General features: G+C 44.9%; 1 protein-coding gene across 2 annotated transcripts in view; it reads left to right on the forward strand.

Annotated features, from left to right (window-relative positions):
• Positions 1–19,911, forward strand: part of SRC (SRC proto-oncogene, non-receptor tyrosine kinase) — a 139,327-nt gene that overhangs the window by 69,649 nt on the left and 49,767 nt on the right. Inside the window, exons 1-2 of one of the 2 annotated variants that reach the window (XM_084853955.1) lie at positions 6,808–7,001; positions 10,900–10,975. The gene's annotated coding sequence lies outside the window, so the exon portion shown is untranslated. Of the gene's footprint in view, positions 1–6,807; positions 7,002–10,899; positions 10,976–19,911 lie in introns of those variants that run through there. The other variant, XM_084853954.1, reaches the window with a different exon arrangement.

The following is a 19,911-nucleotide window of genomic DNA, read 5'->3' on the forward strand; positions in this document are numbered from 1 at the left end:
TAGGGAGCAATAGCAGGTGGTGACAATGGTGTTGAGAGGGTAGATTCACTGAGAGAGGGGGCCCATCTAGAGCCAGCACTGGTTGGATCCAACCCTCACGTAAGCGGCTATCTGCTCATGCAACAGGACTTCCCCACCCAACAGGACTTCCCCTCTCTCCAACCAGTGGTTCCCTCCCACTGGCAGAAAAATGCCACTGGCTACAACCCATTAGAAGCAGCAGGGGTGTGTGTTTCCACCAGCAATTTACTCTGAGCTGGCCGCATTTTGAGGTTGTTAGGGATATAGATGACGTCGTGGCCATCCAGCAGCCATCCCAGAGCTTATCAGGGATAAACTGGATTTCCTGAGACTGCTTAAAGTCCGATTCTTTTCCTTAAGTTGGGTTCTCTCTGGTATAGTTGTTGTGTGCCCCACCCCCCACATTTAGCTCAGGTATGCTAGCCCTGCCCAGGGATGTGCCTTTCACCATGACCCCAGTCAAGGGGTGTTTCCTCCCATCGTGCTGAATGAGGCTTGCCCTCTGAATGATGACAGAAATTACAGAGAACCCTTCAACTGACATGGCACATTTTAAAGCCCAATTCATTAAGTGCTATTAAGCATGATCTCGAGGCTCCGATTCATTGCCTTAGGAAATAATTACTTCACAGCTTCCTTATAGAGATCGTGTGCATTAAAATGGGGGATGGTTTCCATCTCTTTCCCACAACAAACCCATTAGTGGCTCCTCAGAAGTAACTCCCATTGTGGTCAATGAGGTCCTGTGGGTTAAAATGGGGGCTGGTTTCCATCTTTGTGTTCTCCCCCTCCCCCACTTTCCCAGCACAAGCATATGTGTGTCTACTCAGAAGTGATTCCCATTGCACTCAACAAGGCTTGCTCCTGAAATGCAGGTGCATCTGGACTTTCAGGGGAAAGGAGAAAGGGCGGGGAGAGGGGGGCAGCCTCTCTTATTGGCTTAGCAGCCCCTGCCAGTCAGATGACGTTCATTCCAACCCCACCCTCACCAGGAAGTATGTTCTGTGAAGCGATTTTTACTGGTCTGGAGAATCTGCTCGTGGAGCCCTATTCACAGCAAAGCCAATTCCTTTTAAAGAATCTGGTACTCCTCCATTAGCTTTTCATTCGGTTGTCATGGAAACATGGCCAGGGAAACATGGGAGGCCTGAAAATGGAAAATGGTGGTGTCTGGACCCCTTGTAAAATTCCAGCATGTTCATGCATTGCAGCTTACTTCATGCATTGCAGCCTACTTCTTACAAAAGTGTCAACTTTTCCCAACCTTGGGTCCCCAAATATGGTTGGATGAAAACTCCCATTATGCCTCACCATTGACTATGATGGGCTGGGGATTATTGGAATTGTAGTCCATCCGCATCTGGGGACCCAAAGTTGGGAAGGCTGCACTAGTCCTTGAGGAACCCGACAGGGAAACTTCTGCTTTGTGCGTGTGAAGAAAAGAGTCCTGCGGTATTGCCTAACTTTGTAAGCCCAAGCTTGGTGAACTGTTACTGCCACAGAATCATGCCACGATTCTGTGGCAGTAACAGAGGCCTAGTTCCTATAAAGAGCAGACGAGACTGGTAAATCTATGTCTGGACTGTACCAGTTCAGACTGCAGGTGGGGTCTCACTTCACTGAGTGCTCCTCCATACGTAAAAATGATCTGTACATAGAAAAGTAGATATTGGGAAGAAGGGTTCTAGCCAAGCCAGGCCTCTCTGATCAGCCAGGTTTTAAAAATGTGCAAGGTGATATTTTTTCTATGGAAGACCACCTGATAATATGAACCCCCACCTGCAGTCTGAAGTGGTACAGACTATAGACTGTTTTGCCACCTCATCTGTTCTTTTGTGAGAAACAGCGCAGAGAAAGCTCTGCTACGCACTGCAGATAATCTCTAAGGACACCCTAATGCGAGCCTTTCCTTGAGATCATAAAGGAACAAGACGACTGTCTCCTAGCAGCAGTGTCCTCCCATACTGGTCTTGTTGGCACTTCGGAGGGAGCTATAGACTTCTCCTGTTACTTGACTTGGCCTTGTCCCTACTCAGAATGGAAAAGGAATAAAAAGGTAAAGGTGTCCCCAACCAGTTGTGTCCGACTCTAGGGTGTGGTGCTCATCTCCATTTCTAAGCCAAAGAGCCAGTGCTGTCCCAAGATGCTTCTGTGGTCATGTGGCCGGCATGACTGAACACCGAGGTGCACGGAACGCTGTTACCTTTCCTACCGAAGTGGTACCTATTTATCTACTTGCAATTTCTTGCTTTCGAACTGCTAGGTTGGCAGAAGCTGGGACTGAACACGGGAGCTCACTTCGTCACGCAGCACTCGGGCCTCGAACTGCTGTCCTGCTGACCTTCCGGTCTGCAATTCAGCATCTTAACCACTAAGCCACCGCGGCCCCCAGGAAAAGGAATAGCAACTGCATATACTTTTTGCCCTGTCTAGGAGACTGTAGTCTGCTGCTTTCAAAAGGGATATTATTTCTGTCCAGGATGGCTAGTTTTACCATTGTTTCTCTGGGGATGTTTGAAACTGTTGCCGCACCTTCCACAGGTAGTTCCCGTAGAATAAGGGTGGGGAATCTTTTTGCTGTCACCACATTCCATTTGGGGTAGTCTGTAGAGAGCTGTTTGCCAGCAGTAGGTGCCATTCCCCTTTTCTCTCTCTGTCTGTCTCCCCCTCTTCCTTCCCACCCAGCAGGCTGTCAAGGGAGGGACAGATTGTTCTTGCCACAGGTCTGAACTGATTGCTTTGAGTGGGCTTTTGAAATTAGACCAATGGCCCCTTGCACCTTTGTCAAAGAACACCAGCAGAATGTGAACTTCATAGTTTACAGGATACTCCAGTGGCTCTGGATTAAGCCCTTTAAAGAGATCTAAATTCTTAATAGTTCTTTCTTCTTTTAGGGCTTTGCATGATGATGTACTGTTTATTAACCCATTGGCTCATCCAAATCAAGAGCACCGGAGCTTTCAAAGTCTTGCCATGTATCAGTCTGGGATATTGCGGGGAGGGGATTGTGCGGGGAGGAAGAGATGTTTCTGTGCTCTGATATGCTCTAAGCTGAATTTTACAGCTGACTGTCTTGTTTTTAATTGCTTTGGCTGAAGGGGAGGGGAGGGGAGGGGGTAGCAGAGAGCAGTGAGAGACCAATTGTTAAGTTCTGCCTTGTTATTTTGTCTTCGGAGAGAGAGAAAAATTGCATGTCTCAGCTTATCCAGAACTTCCTCCACTGCTTCATCACTGCCATAGGGGAAAGAATGGTTAGTTAGCTAGTGGGTTTTCAAAACACGTTTTTTTCCTGGAAGGCGATCTGCCCAGCTTCCTAAATTCAAAGAAGAGGTCTCTTGGGTAATTCATAACAAGTCCTTGGCTATTGTGCATCTTGCTTTGCCACCTGTAGAATGAATGGAGGGGAGGGAGAGGGAAACCACTCTGCTTCACACAAGAATTGTGGCACTAAGCTAGTAGGGATGAGCAGGAGTGGAACCACAGGCAAATCGATGGGGTGGGAATTATAAGCAGGTGTGTGTGTGTGTGTTGCACATGCACCAGGATTTTGTGGAGGCACAGAATGCGGCACTGATTGCAGAATTCAACTTCCTAAGAATCCCTGGAGGGATTTTTTTTAAATTTCTAGTCATTATTACTACAGATATGAGCATGAACATGTGTGGCCAATGCCTGCTGAGCTCTCAGATACCGGCAAGGGGCGGGGGCTAAATAAGATTTCTTGGGGCTGAGTGTAGTTCGCTTACATAGCTCACTGACCTTCACTGTGAAAAACAACATCAGAATGAATTATGCACCCAAGATGGTTGGGTGTAGATTTTAAATTTCAACACAGAGAACCTGCAGCCTTGAATATAAAGGAACCCATTACTGTACCGGGCCCTTAGTCTTAAGGGTGTGTGTGTGTGTGTGTGTGTGTGTGAGAGAGAGAGAGAGAGAGAGAGAGAGAGAGAGCACTGGTCTGGCCATAGTGATTTTCTTTATGGCACTTGTCACAAAAGTCTTTTGGTGTTGTTGTGGTCAAAAGAAATCTTTTCCTGGGGAACACTGACATGTTCTGTACATGGCCAGAAAATCTATTATGTTGATATATACAACAGAGTTTTGTGGCACGCTTAAACACAAAGACTGCTTCTAGATGAGGCTTTTATAGTGCCATCATCCTGCCTCATTCATTTTATGGGGGATCCAGACATTATCTCCCACTCATAACCCTCCCATGTTTTCCCACCTATTTTCCCATCTTTTTCCTTACTGCAGGACAAACATTAAGAAAAAAAAATGGAACTGCTACACAATGCCTTCTGATTAGTTGTGCTGGCAGCCCTCTGCATAGAAGCACCCTAACAGGTTTATTGGACAGAAACCTGTAGTGGGCTAGAGTCCAAAGCATGAAGTGTTATCCTCAATTGGCAGGTCTGCGTTTGTGTGTACATTTATTTGTTAACGTGAACATACGGATATAGGGAAGACAAAACATCTGTTGATACAAAGGCCCTTTGTTCAATAAAGGAATGCAAGCAGTGAGGAAGGGGGGGGAAAACAATTTGCAAGTGTAGCCCAAACCCTCCAGGCTTCACAAAAATATTTGAAACAGAGGGAATAAAGCCACATGATGCTCAATAGTTAGATTATTATATGTGGTAGGCTAGATGCAACTTGGACTAACGGTATATTTGATGAGGGTAGGGAGGTGAAGGCTCAGGGAAATAACCCCAGAAAAATGCAGAAAATGTTTTTTCCCTAAATTTTCCAAAATTCCCGGGCGGGGAAAATATATATATTTTTCCCATTCCCTCCCTCCCCATTTTTTCTGGGGTTTTTTCAGGCCTTCACATCTCTGGACAAGGGATACTAGTGTGTCTATGTTATCTGGATTGACAGTGTATTTTGAATGGAACAGGAAAAGTCCCCAAGAGAACTGTGAGAAACGTTGCCAGAGTACGGCACCCACACTTGTCCCAGGCTGTACCTAAGGCTCATGGTGGTCCCATATAACAAAAGGGTAGGGGGTTAGGGAATTGAAGAAGGGGGGAAGTTCCCAAGTATTCCAATCTTTATTCAAGCAAAGGATTTCCTTTTCCCCTGCCTTACAAAGAACTTTCATCAGCCTCAGACAGCATCAAAAACTGACATCTTACCTTCATAGAAGTTTATACAATTATGAGCAATGCAGAGAATGCATAGAGATAAATCCATTCGCTCATTCGTCCCTCAGACTCACACAATACTCGAATGTATTTATTTATTACATTTATATTCCACTTTTCCTCCAAGGAGGTCAAGGTGACATACATAATTTGCCCCTCCACACCGCCCCCATTTTCCCAATGGCTCTGTGAGGTAAGTTAGGATGAAAGATAACAATTGGTCCAAGGGCACCCAGTGAGTCTCAGAAGGTCATGGCTAAGTAGGGATTTGAACCTGGATCTCCCCACTCCTAGTCGGACACTGTGACCACTACACTGGAAACCTTGACTGCCTGTAAATTCAGGACAGGAAGAAGAGAGCATTTTGATTTAAACTAAGCTTCATCTTTTTTGGTTAATATTAAGTAGCTTCTCAATTTTGTTTCTGTCTTCTATTCTTTGTACCTCCTGTGCTGCTGGAGTAGCAGCAAGAAAATGTGATTTCTAAATTCTAACTCATGAAAGTAGGAGAAAAGATGCCCTTAAAGTTGTACAGAATTCTCCTCTCCTTATATCAAGAAAAATAAATACAACAATCATCCCTCAATGTTCTAGAGATATCCTTTATTCAAATGTCAAATGCAATGTCACAGATGGGGGCAGGGAAGGCCTCATTTGTATGTACTGCAGTCCTTAGTTGAAACACTTAATTCAAGTGCCTGGCTTTACGCAGTACAATTATTTCTAGGGAAATATTAGTCAAGTACAAATTATAACCCATCCTCTCTTAAAGGGCTGTCAGTCAAATGCTGCTTATTTTCCTAATCAAGCACACTTAAAAAATGTGAGGAAGAGAGATAGTTGACAGCGGAAAGATTGGCACGGTAAAATAAAGTGACTGCTCTATTGTACTGCAATGTATAAACAAAGCTTTTTTTAAAAAAAAGTTTGAGAATAGCTACACACATGGCCACACCTGATAGGTACAATACTCATTTCCTCCCAGTGGGTATATTCACCCCAATTATTTTTCTTATGATATCTCCTAGGAACAACTGGTGAACAACCACAAGTCCTAGAGTTTCCTGTATATGCATGCATGCTCATTCTCTTTCTCTATTTGTGTATGTGTGTGTGTTCAGAAGGCTGATTGTTCTGTCCTAACCCTCTGGTTGACTGTCTCACAAGATCAAGGCACACCATATGGATAGGGGAAATACGTTTCCATTAATTTCCTCAATTTAGCCTCAATATTTTCCCTAATTGTTCTGGCCTTGACTCACGTTGGGCTGAGTGTCTATCCCGGTAGTTAAACTCACACCCAGTCCAGTTCTGTATAACTCAGAACTTCATCTTTCTTGAAACAGAAACAGTAAACTAATAAATACAGGATCACTACTTAGTAGTCAAAGGATGAGGAATGGATGAGGTGGCTGGATGAAATGGATGAACAAGATGGATAAGATGAAATGCATGGATGAGCAGCAAAAGAAACGCAAGGTCAGTTCGCGATCCAGAGCGCAGCAGAGAACCAGGTCTGATGGAAGTTTCTTCCAAACCAAGGAAGAGCTCTGGGAAACCTAACAGAAACATTTCCTTTCCTAGGGACAACTAATCAATGCATGGCATCAAGGCCTGATCAGTTGCTAACAGATCCATAGAGAGTGAGGTCGAACAATGACAAATGCAGAGCTTAGGGGGCCATGTAACATAATGTCCAACTGGGGCAGAACATGGTAATGAACTTGCAGCCCAGCCTCCACCCCACAGACTTTCAGGCCCAGATGTAGCATCCAACCCATGCTTGGGCCTTGTCCTTTGCAGAGAACAATCCTTGACATGTATGGACAGGTACTGTAATAAACGTTGCCCTCTTCCTTGCTGGGGGATTTGCTCTACTCAGGAGGAGAAGCCTGCTAAAGCTTCCAATCCAATAGGAAGCCTGATTTAAGGGCTAGGAAAGGGAAGAGGTTTTAAGCTGGGCAGTTGCCTAGCAACCCATCCATACTTAGTCCAGAGATCTTGCTCTGATCAGAGATCAGAGAACTGCAAGGCCCAAGGGCCATTGGTGGCTCCCATTCACCTCCTGGGTGGCTCCCCCCGCCGTCTTTGCAGTAGCTGTTCACCCCAGTAGGGCCTCTCTAGCCTGGCTTTGCTGTTTGCTTTACCAGTGGGCTGGCTGCTGAGACCTGGGCCACCAGAGGAGGCTTTTGGGGTGGGGAGTCAGGACACCTGCCCTCACCAGCTGTTAGGCAACTTGAGTGGGGAGGAAGAGGAGAATGCAGGAGCAATCAGCCAATTAGAAATAATTACTATCACTTAAATTGAAATGCAGCACATCTCATTATTTATACTGGGAAAAGGTGGCACCAAGGGACCTGTGTGCCTTCTCAGTCTGCTGTCCAGGTGCTAAGTGTTAATGGGCAACTTCAAGGCCTCTGCTCTCCTTGTGGTTCATTATCTTTAAACTAGACAGTGCCCCAAGTAGAAGATGCCTTCAAATAGAGGACTGTCCTCTGTAAAGTAGGACACATGGCCCTCCTAACCCAGGTTTGCCCAACGCCATCTACTGTGTTCAAACCAGGATCTTTGTGATTTATAACTCAGTTTTTTAGCTGCTATGCTACAAATTCCAGAGAGGATGCCATTTTTCTGACTCCATCTTATGAAAGGGGTGTGGTGGTGATGAGGTTCTAGTGTAGAGCAGAGGATGCTGTGTTATCTTCAGGTGGCTGGTACTGCTGCTTAGGATGATTGTCGTTGCTAACATTTCTAGAAGTCAGATGAATGTTAATTACAAGGAGAACTCTTCAAACACAGCAGGACAAAAAAAGGCTTCAAATGTACAGTTCCTGTTTTAAAAAATGACTACACACAGCTGCTGCAATGTTTCTGCTCTTAATAAAAGATGCAGTTAGGTTAGTAGCTAGAAGCAATTTAGCAGTGGCAAGAAATGCAGCTATTAAAACATATTGTTGGGTGACCACGCATCCGACTTTACAGAGGACAGTCCTCTATTTGAAGGGCTATCCTGTCCAAGTCTGGTTTAGAGATAAAGAATCCTAAGAAGGAAGAGCAGGCAAAGGGCCTTGATGCTTCCCATCTGGGCAACAGGCTGAGCAGGCACATCGGTCACCTGGTCACAGTCTTCCTCACTATGGTGAGATGGACTGTATTTCTATTTAAATTAAAGCAACCAGGAAAACTGTCTCCCTAATTCTCAGGTGTAGGTAGCAATATACAAGGAAGAACCCAGTCACTGCCCCAATAGTGTTTAAAGAATAAGTATGCTGCCCTGGCTAGATTCCATATTGAATAGCTTTGTATTTTGTCTGTCTGTCTGGGCTCTAGATAAACATGGGATTCTTTCCTCATCAACTGCTTTGCTGCATAAGCATGGTTGATAGCCTTGGGCTGCCGGCAACCACCACCTCTTTTCCTTGCCCCACTGACTTGGTGAAGTGGAGCAGAGAATTGTCCCTTCTTCACGCATGACAGATCAGGAAGGCAGTCTGCTGCCTCCACCCATTTTCAGTAATCTACGAAGGTAGAAAGCATGCAAGGTGCCCATGAGACCCTTTTATACTAGCTTTAGTGCTATGATGTTATCCCTCTTTTAAGACAAAATTGGCAACAGAAGTGTTTTAAAACTGAAGAAAGAGCAATTGCTGATAGTGGGCATTTCTTTGGTATCTCCAGACCTAATTTTGTTGTGCGTGTTTTTTCTTGAGAGCAATAATTGTACAACTGTTTTTCCTAGTGTGGGATCGCAAAGTATTTCCTCTATATAGTTCTGCTCTTGTAGGGACATTGCATTTTCCCCATAGAAAATGGAACTCTTCGCTCCCCATCCCTTAATACTTAGCATAGTTATATTTTTGATCATCATGAATTAAAATATTTCCCTCTCTGTTCCAAATGGAAACCCTCAAGGTGACTGATAACCATATAATATTTAAATCAGGGATGCACAGTCGGCATCCCATGGGCTGCATGCATCCCCCAGAGTTTCCCTTGTTAGTCCTAGCTAGGAGAAGCCTGGGATTTCTCTTGCCAGTGCTAGAGCAAGCAAGAAAAACAATTCCCTTACCCCCAGTTTCTAAGGAGAAGTCTGAGATAAGGGAAGGTGTTCCTTTGCTAGTGCTAGCAAGGAACAACCTGGGATTTCCCTTGCCAGCATTAGCACTAGGGCTATTGAGGGAAACAGTTCCCTTATTTCAGGTCTCTCAGATAGAAGAGCACTAGTTATGGCGTAAGTGTGAATCAGTGTGTGTATGGATGTGCCTGTAGGTATGCATACATGCACATCTTGGCTCCTGGCACTCTGGCAGATGCCCAGTGTGGTTCTTGGGGCTGAAAATGTTTTGCTTCCCTGAAATCAATCAAAAACATTTATTGCTTTTGTGAATGCTGTATGGAATGTGATTACATGAGTGTTGTAGGGATAGCGCAACTCCTTTTCCACAGCATCATTTTCTGTATTTTTTGAAACAATGTTTGCTTATTTCCATTATGTCTTAAATACCTTTAGAAGGTGAACAGTCCTCAGTTGTACCACTGAATGCCCATCTGGTTCTTTAAACAAACAAGACCAAAAGGTGGCTGTGTGAGGAGCTGAGGGGTTGCCGGAAGCAAAGGATCCCTTGCGGCAACACCAAGGACATGAGAGAAGAGGGATCTGAGATCAGGAACAACAGTAGAAATATAAAGGCTGGACTAGGAAGAGGTTATCTAGGCCAAAGGATAGCGGTCAGGAGCGGAAGCATGCACTGGATCCAGGAGTGGCGGAGAGAGAAGGAGGTAGCTGAGAAGGTGCAGAAAGAAGTGGCATGAAACGGAGGCCGGGAGGCCCAACAGCTGCAGGAGGGTGACTCTGGCAAAGGTGCACAGAGTCTGTTGCTGGCTGCCAAGAGTAGAAGAGAGAAACAAGGAGAAAGGATGCAGTATCCTGGTGGGGAGGGACACGAGAAACGGGAAGCCACGGTGTGGCGAGAGCTATAGGCAAGAGCTTCTCAGTGCCTGAGACGGGTGTTATACAGAAGCAGGGTGAGTCTAACGGCTGCCAAAGTTTGCTTGTTTGTACCAATAAATCATTCCTTTGAATCCAACTGCTGGGGTGACTGCTCGTCTTTGAGAAAAAGCAGGCAACTGAATATTGAGCCTTGTGGTGTAGAATTGCTTCCAGCTAGCTCAGAATTAATAGTAACAAAGAAGTGGCAAGGTTTTCACCTCCATGCTAAAAAGAGAGTCAGTGATAGAGAATAGACTTGCACTAGGGAGATTTGGGATTAAATCCCTGCTCAGACATGAAGCTCATTGGCCCATATCAGACGTAATAGAAAACCATGGCTCCTTGCGCCATCAGTGAGCAGAAGTAAGACTTGGGCTTGCCTGCTCCCCCTCCTCTCTTGTCCTCTTTTACATGCCAGGAGGAGGAGATTGGAAGCACGTGCTCATCTGAACTCCCTGTGTACGTCTGAACTCAGGGAACTGTGGTTTGTTTAAATTATGACTTGAGAACAAGTCGGGATCTGAAACCACAGTTTAATTCTGGTTTGCTCTGGGATATAAGAAGTGCTCCGCTTTTAAGAAAGAGGCATGTAGTCCCAAGCTACAATCCTAGGCACACTTACTTGAATGTAAGTCCCACTGAAATAACTATTTCAAGGTTACATGTGTAGGATGGTGCTGTGAAGTCATCTTTGGTTGTGAGGCTTCTAAATTAACATTTATGTTTTCTCTTTGTTAGATTCCAGAAAAGCTGCCCTGGATTGATCTTCTGCCACCTTGTCCTCCATAAAAAGGCTGTCGCCTGACAGAGCTATGTGAGTAATTTGTACTTCTAAATTCCTACTACAGATTCCAAATACTCCAAAATTGGGAACCTTTCCTCTAAAGGCGGTGGCCATAGCTTTTAAAAGCAAATCACAAGGCTCTTGTACACCATGTAACTTGTGTTTGGAAACACCAAATAAATATAATTTCTTAGTATGTATGCATAAATACTGATGCATTTTATAAAATCTAACATATGAAGCAGTCCTTGGATCAAGGAGACCTGGAAGCTATCTGTGAGTTCCAGATCAAGACCCCACTTTACACATTGCAGTAGTAGTGAAGAAGCCAGAGACCCATCCTGCTTCAAAAATTGCTCGGATGTGACTAAAAGTGGATGTTAAATCACTTGTCTCTCCCTTGACACCAGTCCAACAAGGTACTGATGTGAAGGAGCCTATGTCCTCATTTTCTGAATAATAGTCTTTGCCTTCAGGGTGTGATGACCATACATTGCAAAACAGTGCAAATTGCAAAACCACACAAGGGCACAGACATGGACCTGAACATCCATGGCATGCACAGCTGATTCAACTGCCCCTTTTTGGAAAAGTTACCATCACCATGCACATACTTGCAGCCCTTCACTTTATGAAGGCCAAGAGCCTTCGTCTCCTCTTCACCTTGCTTCCTAGGAAGGAGAGCCCAAACTCTGAAGAGCCAGGAGCTGTTCTAAGAGCGCCCATTAGCAGTGAGCAATCCCTACTCTGTGTAAAAGAACACCTTCTCCCATTCTTTTCCATTTGTGAAGGCTGGAGAATTGCCCTGGATTTTTAGACCAAGAGCTACTCTGAGAAATGATTAGGCATTAACTTTGCAAATGAAAAATTGTATCACAGAGGATGTGGAGTAGTCAAAGCTTCCTGGTATTTGGAGTCCAAGGAGCCTCTCTGACTATACTTATTAGACAATGTATCCAGCATGGTGTGTTAGTGAAATAATGAATGAATAGGGTGTGCATGTATGTGAGTCTAATATTTCCTGGAAAATGTCACAAGTCTCCACCTGAATTGCTAGATCATCCTTAGTTTAATCATTACTTATTTAGAACTCTGCAGGTACAGTCAGTACTTCCTGCAGACATGCAACAGAACATGCAGGATGAAGCCGTTTATGTTGCAGACTACTATGGGTGCCAGAATGGCTACAAACTTTCCAAGAACACATTTATGATAGAAATTGGGTTTTAAATTGATACAGTTATGAAGTTAATGAATGGTCTGTCTAGAAAACTTGATGGGATGTGAAGAGTCTTATATTTTAGGCCTGTTAGGATCTGGAAGCCTTTCTTTCCCATCCCCATGTGATTGTGAGTTTTGTTTCCATAACTAGAGAAAAGATCATGGGTGTTTGCGGAGTTGGAATGAGAGAGAAAGAAAAAGAGAAAGCATGTCTCTTCCTTCATGAAGTCCGAGTGGAAGTATTTTGTCCACACTCAAAGCTTGACCTTTCATATTTGGATCTGGGAATGAATTCTTCCCGCCACATCAAATTGGCTAGCGATTCCTGTATGGAGGAATGTATTCCCCTCCCTTTGAAGAATGTGGCTTTGCTTCTTTGAAGCTTTTCTTTTACAGGCACCTTTCCACTTGCCCTTTGCTTATGCTGTATTGTGGGCTGGATAGCATTGATCGATAGGCAGTGGATAATTTTGCCTTGCCCCCATGGAAGGAGATTATAGGGGTGAGCAGAGGGTAGATGGGTATCTACTGGTAGATCTCTGGGTGATTTGCAGTAGATCTGCAAGTGTTTCTAACTACCGGATGTTTAACAACAGCAACAACTAAAAGGCTCCTCCCTCCTTTAGATTAGGCTGGTGAAATGAAGAAATCTTGGGTGGGGGTAGACCAGGAGTGGATTTTTGTGTAAAAGGGCTGCAAGCTCAGACCTGACACTGAAAACTAATTCTTGGTCTGAGCCATGTGCTCAGAAGCACCCTGTTCCTTACTTCTACTAGGTATATGTCTGCCTCTCATCCACTAGGCAGAATATTGTACCTGGCTGTAGCTGGTAGACCTTGAGGTTCTAGTGAAAAAGCCCAATGTAGATCCCTGAAGACTGACATTTGCCCACCCCTGTACTATATGATCTTTGTAGTACTCCCTGATTTTTATGCCTCTTGGGACATAGAGCAAGGAATTTACAAACCATTCCAGCAATAGCTTCAAAACAGTTCTGCCCCTTCTCTGTTCTTTTCCCTCAAGCCTCAGCCAGTCCGGACTTGCCTTCATTACTAATCCAGTTGCAGGAAAGCTTCCCTTATTATGCCATGTCTAATGAGTCAGAAGCCAGGCTTTGAGAATGCTGGCTGCTCCCAATTGCTCTCTGCCTTGGCAAAAAGACAGGGTGGGAGGAGAAAAAAAAAATCCCCATCCTGTCAAACGTTCATGTTTGATCCACATTACCAGCAAACCAGGTGTGCAACCAATTGCAAGCACATTAAACAAATTGAAGATGGATTGTAATACCTACCCTTGGATATATGGAGAAAAGCAGTAGGAAAAGCAAGCGGTAAGGAAGAGGGAGAAGGAAGTGTATATCTTTCAGGGCAGCACAGATGATGGCATGCGGATAGTGTGACCAGGGCCACGTCCATGGTAAGTAGATTTCAAATATCAGGAGGGGCCATAGCTCAATGATAGAGCACATGCTTTGCATGCAGAAGGTTCCAGATTCAACCCCTGGGATCTCCAGGTAGGAAAGAATCCTGCCTGAAACTCTGGGGAACTGCTGCCAGTCAGCGTTGACAATCCTAGGCTAGATAGCCCAGTGGTCTGACTCAGTAAGGCAGCTTCCTGTGTTCCTGAATATGATGGTCCTTGTGTGGAATACCTCCACAGGGAGAGGTTTCTTTCAGTGGTCTCTATGTGTGTGTGTGTGTGTGTGTGGGGGGGGGGGGTGATATTTGAATTGGTCCCAAGTCATGGAGCTCTAGAGTTCAAGATCTCTCTCCCCACCCCCAAAAGAACTGCTGAAAGTGTGGGGAGGTCTTACTGCATTTCTGCTTTATAATTTGGATCTATCTTTCATCTTGCAACTGTACGGGTTAGGTTACTATTCTCGAAGCTGAGAGAGTGTGACTTTCCCAAAGCGACATAACAGATAACATGGCTGAAAATGGGCCTTGAATCCAATGGCTTCCAGGGTGGCACTTTGGAATTGGTCTTGGCTTCATCCACATGGAGTGAGCAGTCCTGCTGGCATTCAATCTACTAGCTGATCTGATTACTGGGATCAAACCAGCCAAGATGCAGGAGATCCATGATTGATTCTTCTTTATAAAACTTCCAAGTTTTATAAAACATCTGCAAGGAGTCTCCAATTTTGATCAGAGCAGTGGTGCTGTGAGAGAGGTAGATGGAATTCTCCCCACCTCATGTCATTTTCTGAATCACAGTCATCCTCCTGAAGATGGTGTTATCCCTTCTGAGGGGAAAAATACAGACATAATACAGGTACTTGTATTCTTCCCCAGCAATGCTGTTGCAGGGAGTTAATTTCCATCAGGAAAGGGTTAAACGCTCCCTCCCCAAGCAATATTGCTACTATGAATATTGAAGCCCCTTACAGCTCGTTTGACATAAAAGAAACGTTGGGATACCCAATCAAGGATTTTTGAGATTTGCCATTTTCTTCCAGTGTTGGTGACAGCAGCTGGAGACTGGGTAACAACTGGGTACCGATGCAACACACTGGTTGCATTCACACATAATAAGCCGGGAATCCAGGCTTATAAAACCCCAATGTAAATAGGGGGCAAGCTTGTGTATGCATCGCTTTCACTCCTACTTCTCCATTTGCATGAGCAGGTAAACTAACCAGGAGGGGGAGAACTTTGTGTGATGTCCAAATCCAGGGTTATGATTAACTGTGCCCAAACAAGCCAGGATTTGTACGCCAAGAAACCTTGATTTAAAGCTGGCTTAATGATCTTGCCTTATTTGGGCTCATTTAACTATAACCCCAGGTTTGGACATCACATGAAGCCCTCCTCTTCCTGATTTTTTTACCCACTCATGCAAAGGGAGGAGTGAACTGGCTTGTTCCATTATGGTTTATTCAGCCAGGAATCCTAACTTAGTGTTACTGCAAACATGGCCATTCCTTCACTAAGAGGAGTGCTTTCATTCTCATAGACCGTAGATCATATGAAAACATAAAATACAATTATCAGCATTCTCTTACCATGAAAACAATGTGACAAAGTAATTTTGGGGTTTTTTCTTGCCACTGCAAGGCAAAAAAAGATGGCCCTACATTTATCTGTGGATGTCTCTAGAAACGAGTGGGCGTGGTTGATGTTGTTGTTGTTGATTATGATGATGAACTAACAAGGTCTCAGTAGTACTCATGTTAGCAAGTTGTTAGTTTTTTCAGTTATTAGCCTCTTTCCTCACTGCTGACTTACCTCGTTTGTCCCTTGGCTCCCCTTTTGCCTCTGCATCACTGCTCTCCTTGTTTTTTTCCAAAGTGAAATGAAGGGCTGTGCCTGTACTGATACAGTGCCCTACAGCACTTCCTTTTCAGTTCATGTGTTCTATTTTTTTTTTTGCACCCAATGCCCTGTAAAACATGTGCAGGGAAAAGGCCAAACTCAGCCTTGTCAGAGCAGCACATATTCAACTCTGGCTCAGCAATAACCCTCTGAGAAGGAAGCTTTGTACAAGATGCACAGTCAGGCATAAATCTGAAGCTGCAATGGGCTTTTATCCAAAGCAGTTGATCTTCCAGACATACAGATTATGGAGCTAAATGGACCGCATGTTCATACCTGCCAAGTTTTGAAAATCTGAAAGAAAGAGATTGAAGTTCCTTCTTGCTGAAAGTAAATTTTTTTTTGATTCCTCCAGATCAGCCTTCCCTAAATTGGGTCCTTCCAGATGTTTTGGCCTACAACTCCAATCAATCTTGACCATTGGCATGCTGGCTGATGGGGGGTTGTAGTCCACAACATCTGGAGGGACCCAGGATGAGGAAAGTTGCTCCAGATCATATTCCTAAATAAATGTTAAAAGAAAGAAGTGTTGTTGCTTTACACCTCTATGATTCAAAGGTTGGCAATAGGTATTTTATAAACTGATCAGAATACATTTTGACCTAGATTAAAGCCTGCAAGAATTTGGGTCAGAGGTATTTAGCAGTTCAGGTTTAGCAAAGTTGTAATGGAGCTGAGGTCTTGAAAGAAAAGAAGAAGCTGCCTTATACTAGGTCAGACTATTGTCTATCTAAGCCAGGATTGTCTGCTCGACTGGTAGTAGCTCTCTGGAGTCTCAAGCAGAGACTTTCCTGCCATCTGATCCTTTTTACTTGGGATGCCAGGGATTTAACCTGGGGCCTGCTGCATGCAGAGTATGTGCTCTACCAAGGAATTCTGCTCTGCTCCAGCACTCAGGTTTTGCAGGGCATATTTTAATATGCCAGCTTGCAGAGGAGTAGTCTTGCTATGCTTGCTTTGTGACTTAAAACTCTTGCAAAATTTACCTTAATTGTCAATGACATTAGCCCTTTTCAGACATCTGTGTTCACTGAATGCACTTGACCAGGTAGGGGAGCAGGATCACAGAGTAATGCCTGCCCCCACCTATGTGTATTAAATAAATAGTATAAGCGTACCTGCCTGCATACAGATATAGAATCATAGAATCATATTTATTTGTTTATTAGATTTATTAGCCACCCATTTGGCCGGCTACCTGGCCACTCTAGGCAGCGTACAATACTAATAACACGAAATACAACGAATTTACATAATCAGCTGAACAAAACAACATAACAAAACTGAACAACACTGCTCTAAAAAACCCTAACCCACCCTAAATGCCCGCCTGAACAGCTAGATTTTTAAAGTCCAGCGGAAGCTCATCAAACAGGGGGCATGGCAGAGGTCACTAGGGAGGGAATTCCACAGAGTGGGGGCCACTATAGAAAAGGCCCTCTCCCTAGTTCTAACCAGCCTAGCTGACCTGGCTGATAGGATAGACAGAAGGCCTACCAAGGCTGATCTCATAACTGGCGTCCCTGGTGTTGTTGGAGGTACTCCTTAAGATAGACTGGGCCGGAACCATATACAGCTTTAAAGGTCAATGCCAACACCTTGAATTGGGCCCGGAAAACAACTGGTAACCATTGCAACTCCTTCAGCACTGCAGTGATGTGATCTCGCCCCTGGCTACCTTTAATCAGGCGGGCTGCTGCGTTCTGCACCAGCTGCAACTTCCAAACCGTCTTCAAGGGTTACCACACATAGAGCGCATTACAGTAGTCTAGGCAAGAGGAGACCACAGCATGAACTACTGCTGGGATCAGATGGTTAGAGAGATAGGGATGAGAGCCAGTGTGGTGTAGTGGCAAGGGTGTTGGACTGGGAGCTGGGAGATCTGGGTTCTAGTCCCCACTCGGCCATGGAAGCTCACTGGGTGAGTTTGGGCCAGTCACACACTCTCAGCCCAACCTACCTCACAGGGTTGTTGTTGTGAGGATAAAATGGAGAGGAGGAGGAGAATGTAAGCCGCCTTGGGTTCCTTGCAAGAGGAAAAAAGGCAGGATATAAATGCAATAAATAAATAAAAATAGGGGCGCAGCCGCCATATCAGACAGAGTTGGTACAGCACTGCCCGGCTCGCAGAGTCTAAAATGACCCCCAGACTGCGGACCTGGTCCTTCAGGGGTAGCCGCACCCCATTAAACACCAGGTCAACCTCCCTCAACCTCCCCTTGTCTCCCACAAAAAGTACTTTGGTTTTGTTGGGGATCCATTTCAGCTTAGTCCTTTCCATCCAGCCACTCACCGACTCCAGACACTTGGACAGGGTTTCTACAGCCAACCTTGGCGAGGATTTAAATGAGAGCTAGGGTTGCATGTCATCCGCATATTCGTGACACTGCTCCCCAGGCCTCCTGATGATAGCCCCCAGTGGCTTCATATCGATGTTAAATAACATCAGGGAGAGAATAGAACCCTGTGGCACCCCGCAAGTGAGCAGCCAAGGGTCTGAAGTCTCCTCCCCCAGATCCAACCTCTGGTACCTGCCAGAGAGGAAAGAACGGAATCACCGTACTACAGTGTTCCCTATGCCCAACCCCTCCAGGCGGTCCAGGAGGATACCATGGTTGACAGTATCAAAAGCTGCTGACAGATTGAGGAGAACAAGGAAGGAGCATTCGCCCCTATCCAGAGCCTTCCCCATATCATCCACCAAGGTGACCGAGGCAGTTTCTGTCCCATGCCCATGCCCAGGCCTGAAGCCCAACTGAAATGGATCCAGATAAACTGCAAAGCCACCACCTGCCCGAAAACAGCAGATTCGAGACCAGGCAAAAGTTGTTCAAGTCTGGGGGATCCAAGGAGGGCTACTTTAACAGTGGCCTGGAAGGGGCCTACAAAACCATCGAGTCCAACCCCCAACTAAGTGCAGGAATCCAAGTCAAAGCATCCCTGACAAGTGCCTGTCCAGCTTCATCTTGAATGCCTCCAGTGTGGGAGAGCCCACTATCTCCCTAGGTAATTGGTTCCATTGTCGTATTGGTCTAACAGTCAGGAGGTTTTTCCTGATGTTCAGATGGAATCTGGCTTCCTGTAACTTGAGCCCATTATTCTGTGTCCTACACTCTGGGATGATCGAGAAGAGATCCTGGCCTTCCCATGTGTTATAATCTTTCAAGTACTTGAAGAGCACTATCATATCTCCCCTCAGTCTTCTCTTCTCAAGGCTAAACATGCCCAGTTTTTTTAGTCTCTCATAGGGCTTTGTTTCCAGTCCCCTGATCATCTTTGTTGCCCTCCTCTGAACCCTCTTCAGCTTGTCTGCATCCTTCTTAAAATGTGGTGCCCAGAACTGGACACAGTACTCCAGATGAGGCCTAACTAGTGCTGACTAGAGGGGAACTTGTATTTCATGGGATTCGGAAGCTATACTTCTATTAATGCAGCCCAAAATAGCATTTGGCTTTTCTGCAGCCACATCACATTGTTGGCTCATTTTCAGCTTGTGATCTATGACAATTCCAAGAACCTTCTCCCTTGTAGTATTGTTGAGCCAAGTATCCCCCATCTTTTAACTGTGCTTTTGGTTTCTTTTTCCTAGGTGCAGAACTTGGCATTTATCCTTATTCAATTTCATTCTGTTTTCTGCCCAGCGCTCCAGCCTATCAAGATCACTTTGAATTTTGTTTCTGTCTTCCAGGGTATTAGCTATCCTGCCCAATTTTGTGTCAGGTCACAAAACCTAGGATGCAGTTCACCTGGCCCTGGAGATTTGAACTCATTCAAAGTAATGAGGTGTTCCTTGACCATATGCCTATCGATCTCAAGCTGCAATCCTGCCCCTTCAGACCGTACTTCACCTTTGCCAGGGGAGTAATAGACCCTCCTTCGGGAGAAGACTGAGCTGAAGTAGGAATTGAGCACTTCTGCCTTTTCTTTGTCTGATATCATTTTGCTATCCTTATTTAATAGTTGAACCACCATTTCTTTCCTCTGTCTTTTATTATGCATGTATCTGAAGATAGCCTTGTTGTTGCTTTTAGCATCCCTCGCTAACTTCAGCTCGTTCTTGGCTTTAGCCTTCCTGACGCCATCCCTGCAATTCTGTGCTACCTGCCTGTACTCTTCCTTCGTAGCTTGGCCTTCCTTCCACCTCCTATATGTGTCCTTTTTTGTTTTCAGGTCATCTCTAAGCTTTTTGTGAAGCCACATTGGCTTCTTCTGTTGTCTTCCACGCTTTTTTTTCTTGATGGAATTGTTTGTAATTGTGCCTTTAGAATTTCCTTTCTTAAAAACTCCCATCCATCTTGGACTCCTTTTCTCATTAGAGCTGCTTGCCATGAGACTTTACTTATCATTGTTCTGAGTTTACTAAAATTGGCTTTCCTAAAATCCAGGGTATGTGTTTGGCTACACTCGGCTTTAGCTTCCTTTAGAACCAAG

The sequence above is a fragment of the Heloderma suspectum genome, chromosome 4 (genome assembly GCF_057233095.1).
Source record: "Heloderma suspectum isolate Gila_16-S chromosome 4, 16-S_ref, whole genome shotgun sequence".
In the NCBI taxonomy this organism is placed as follows: Eukaryota; Metazoa; Chordata; class Lepidosauria; order Squamata; family Helodermatidae; genus Heloderma; species Heloderma suspectum.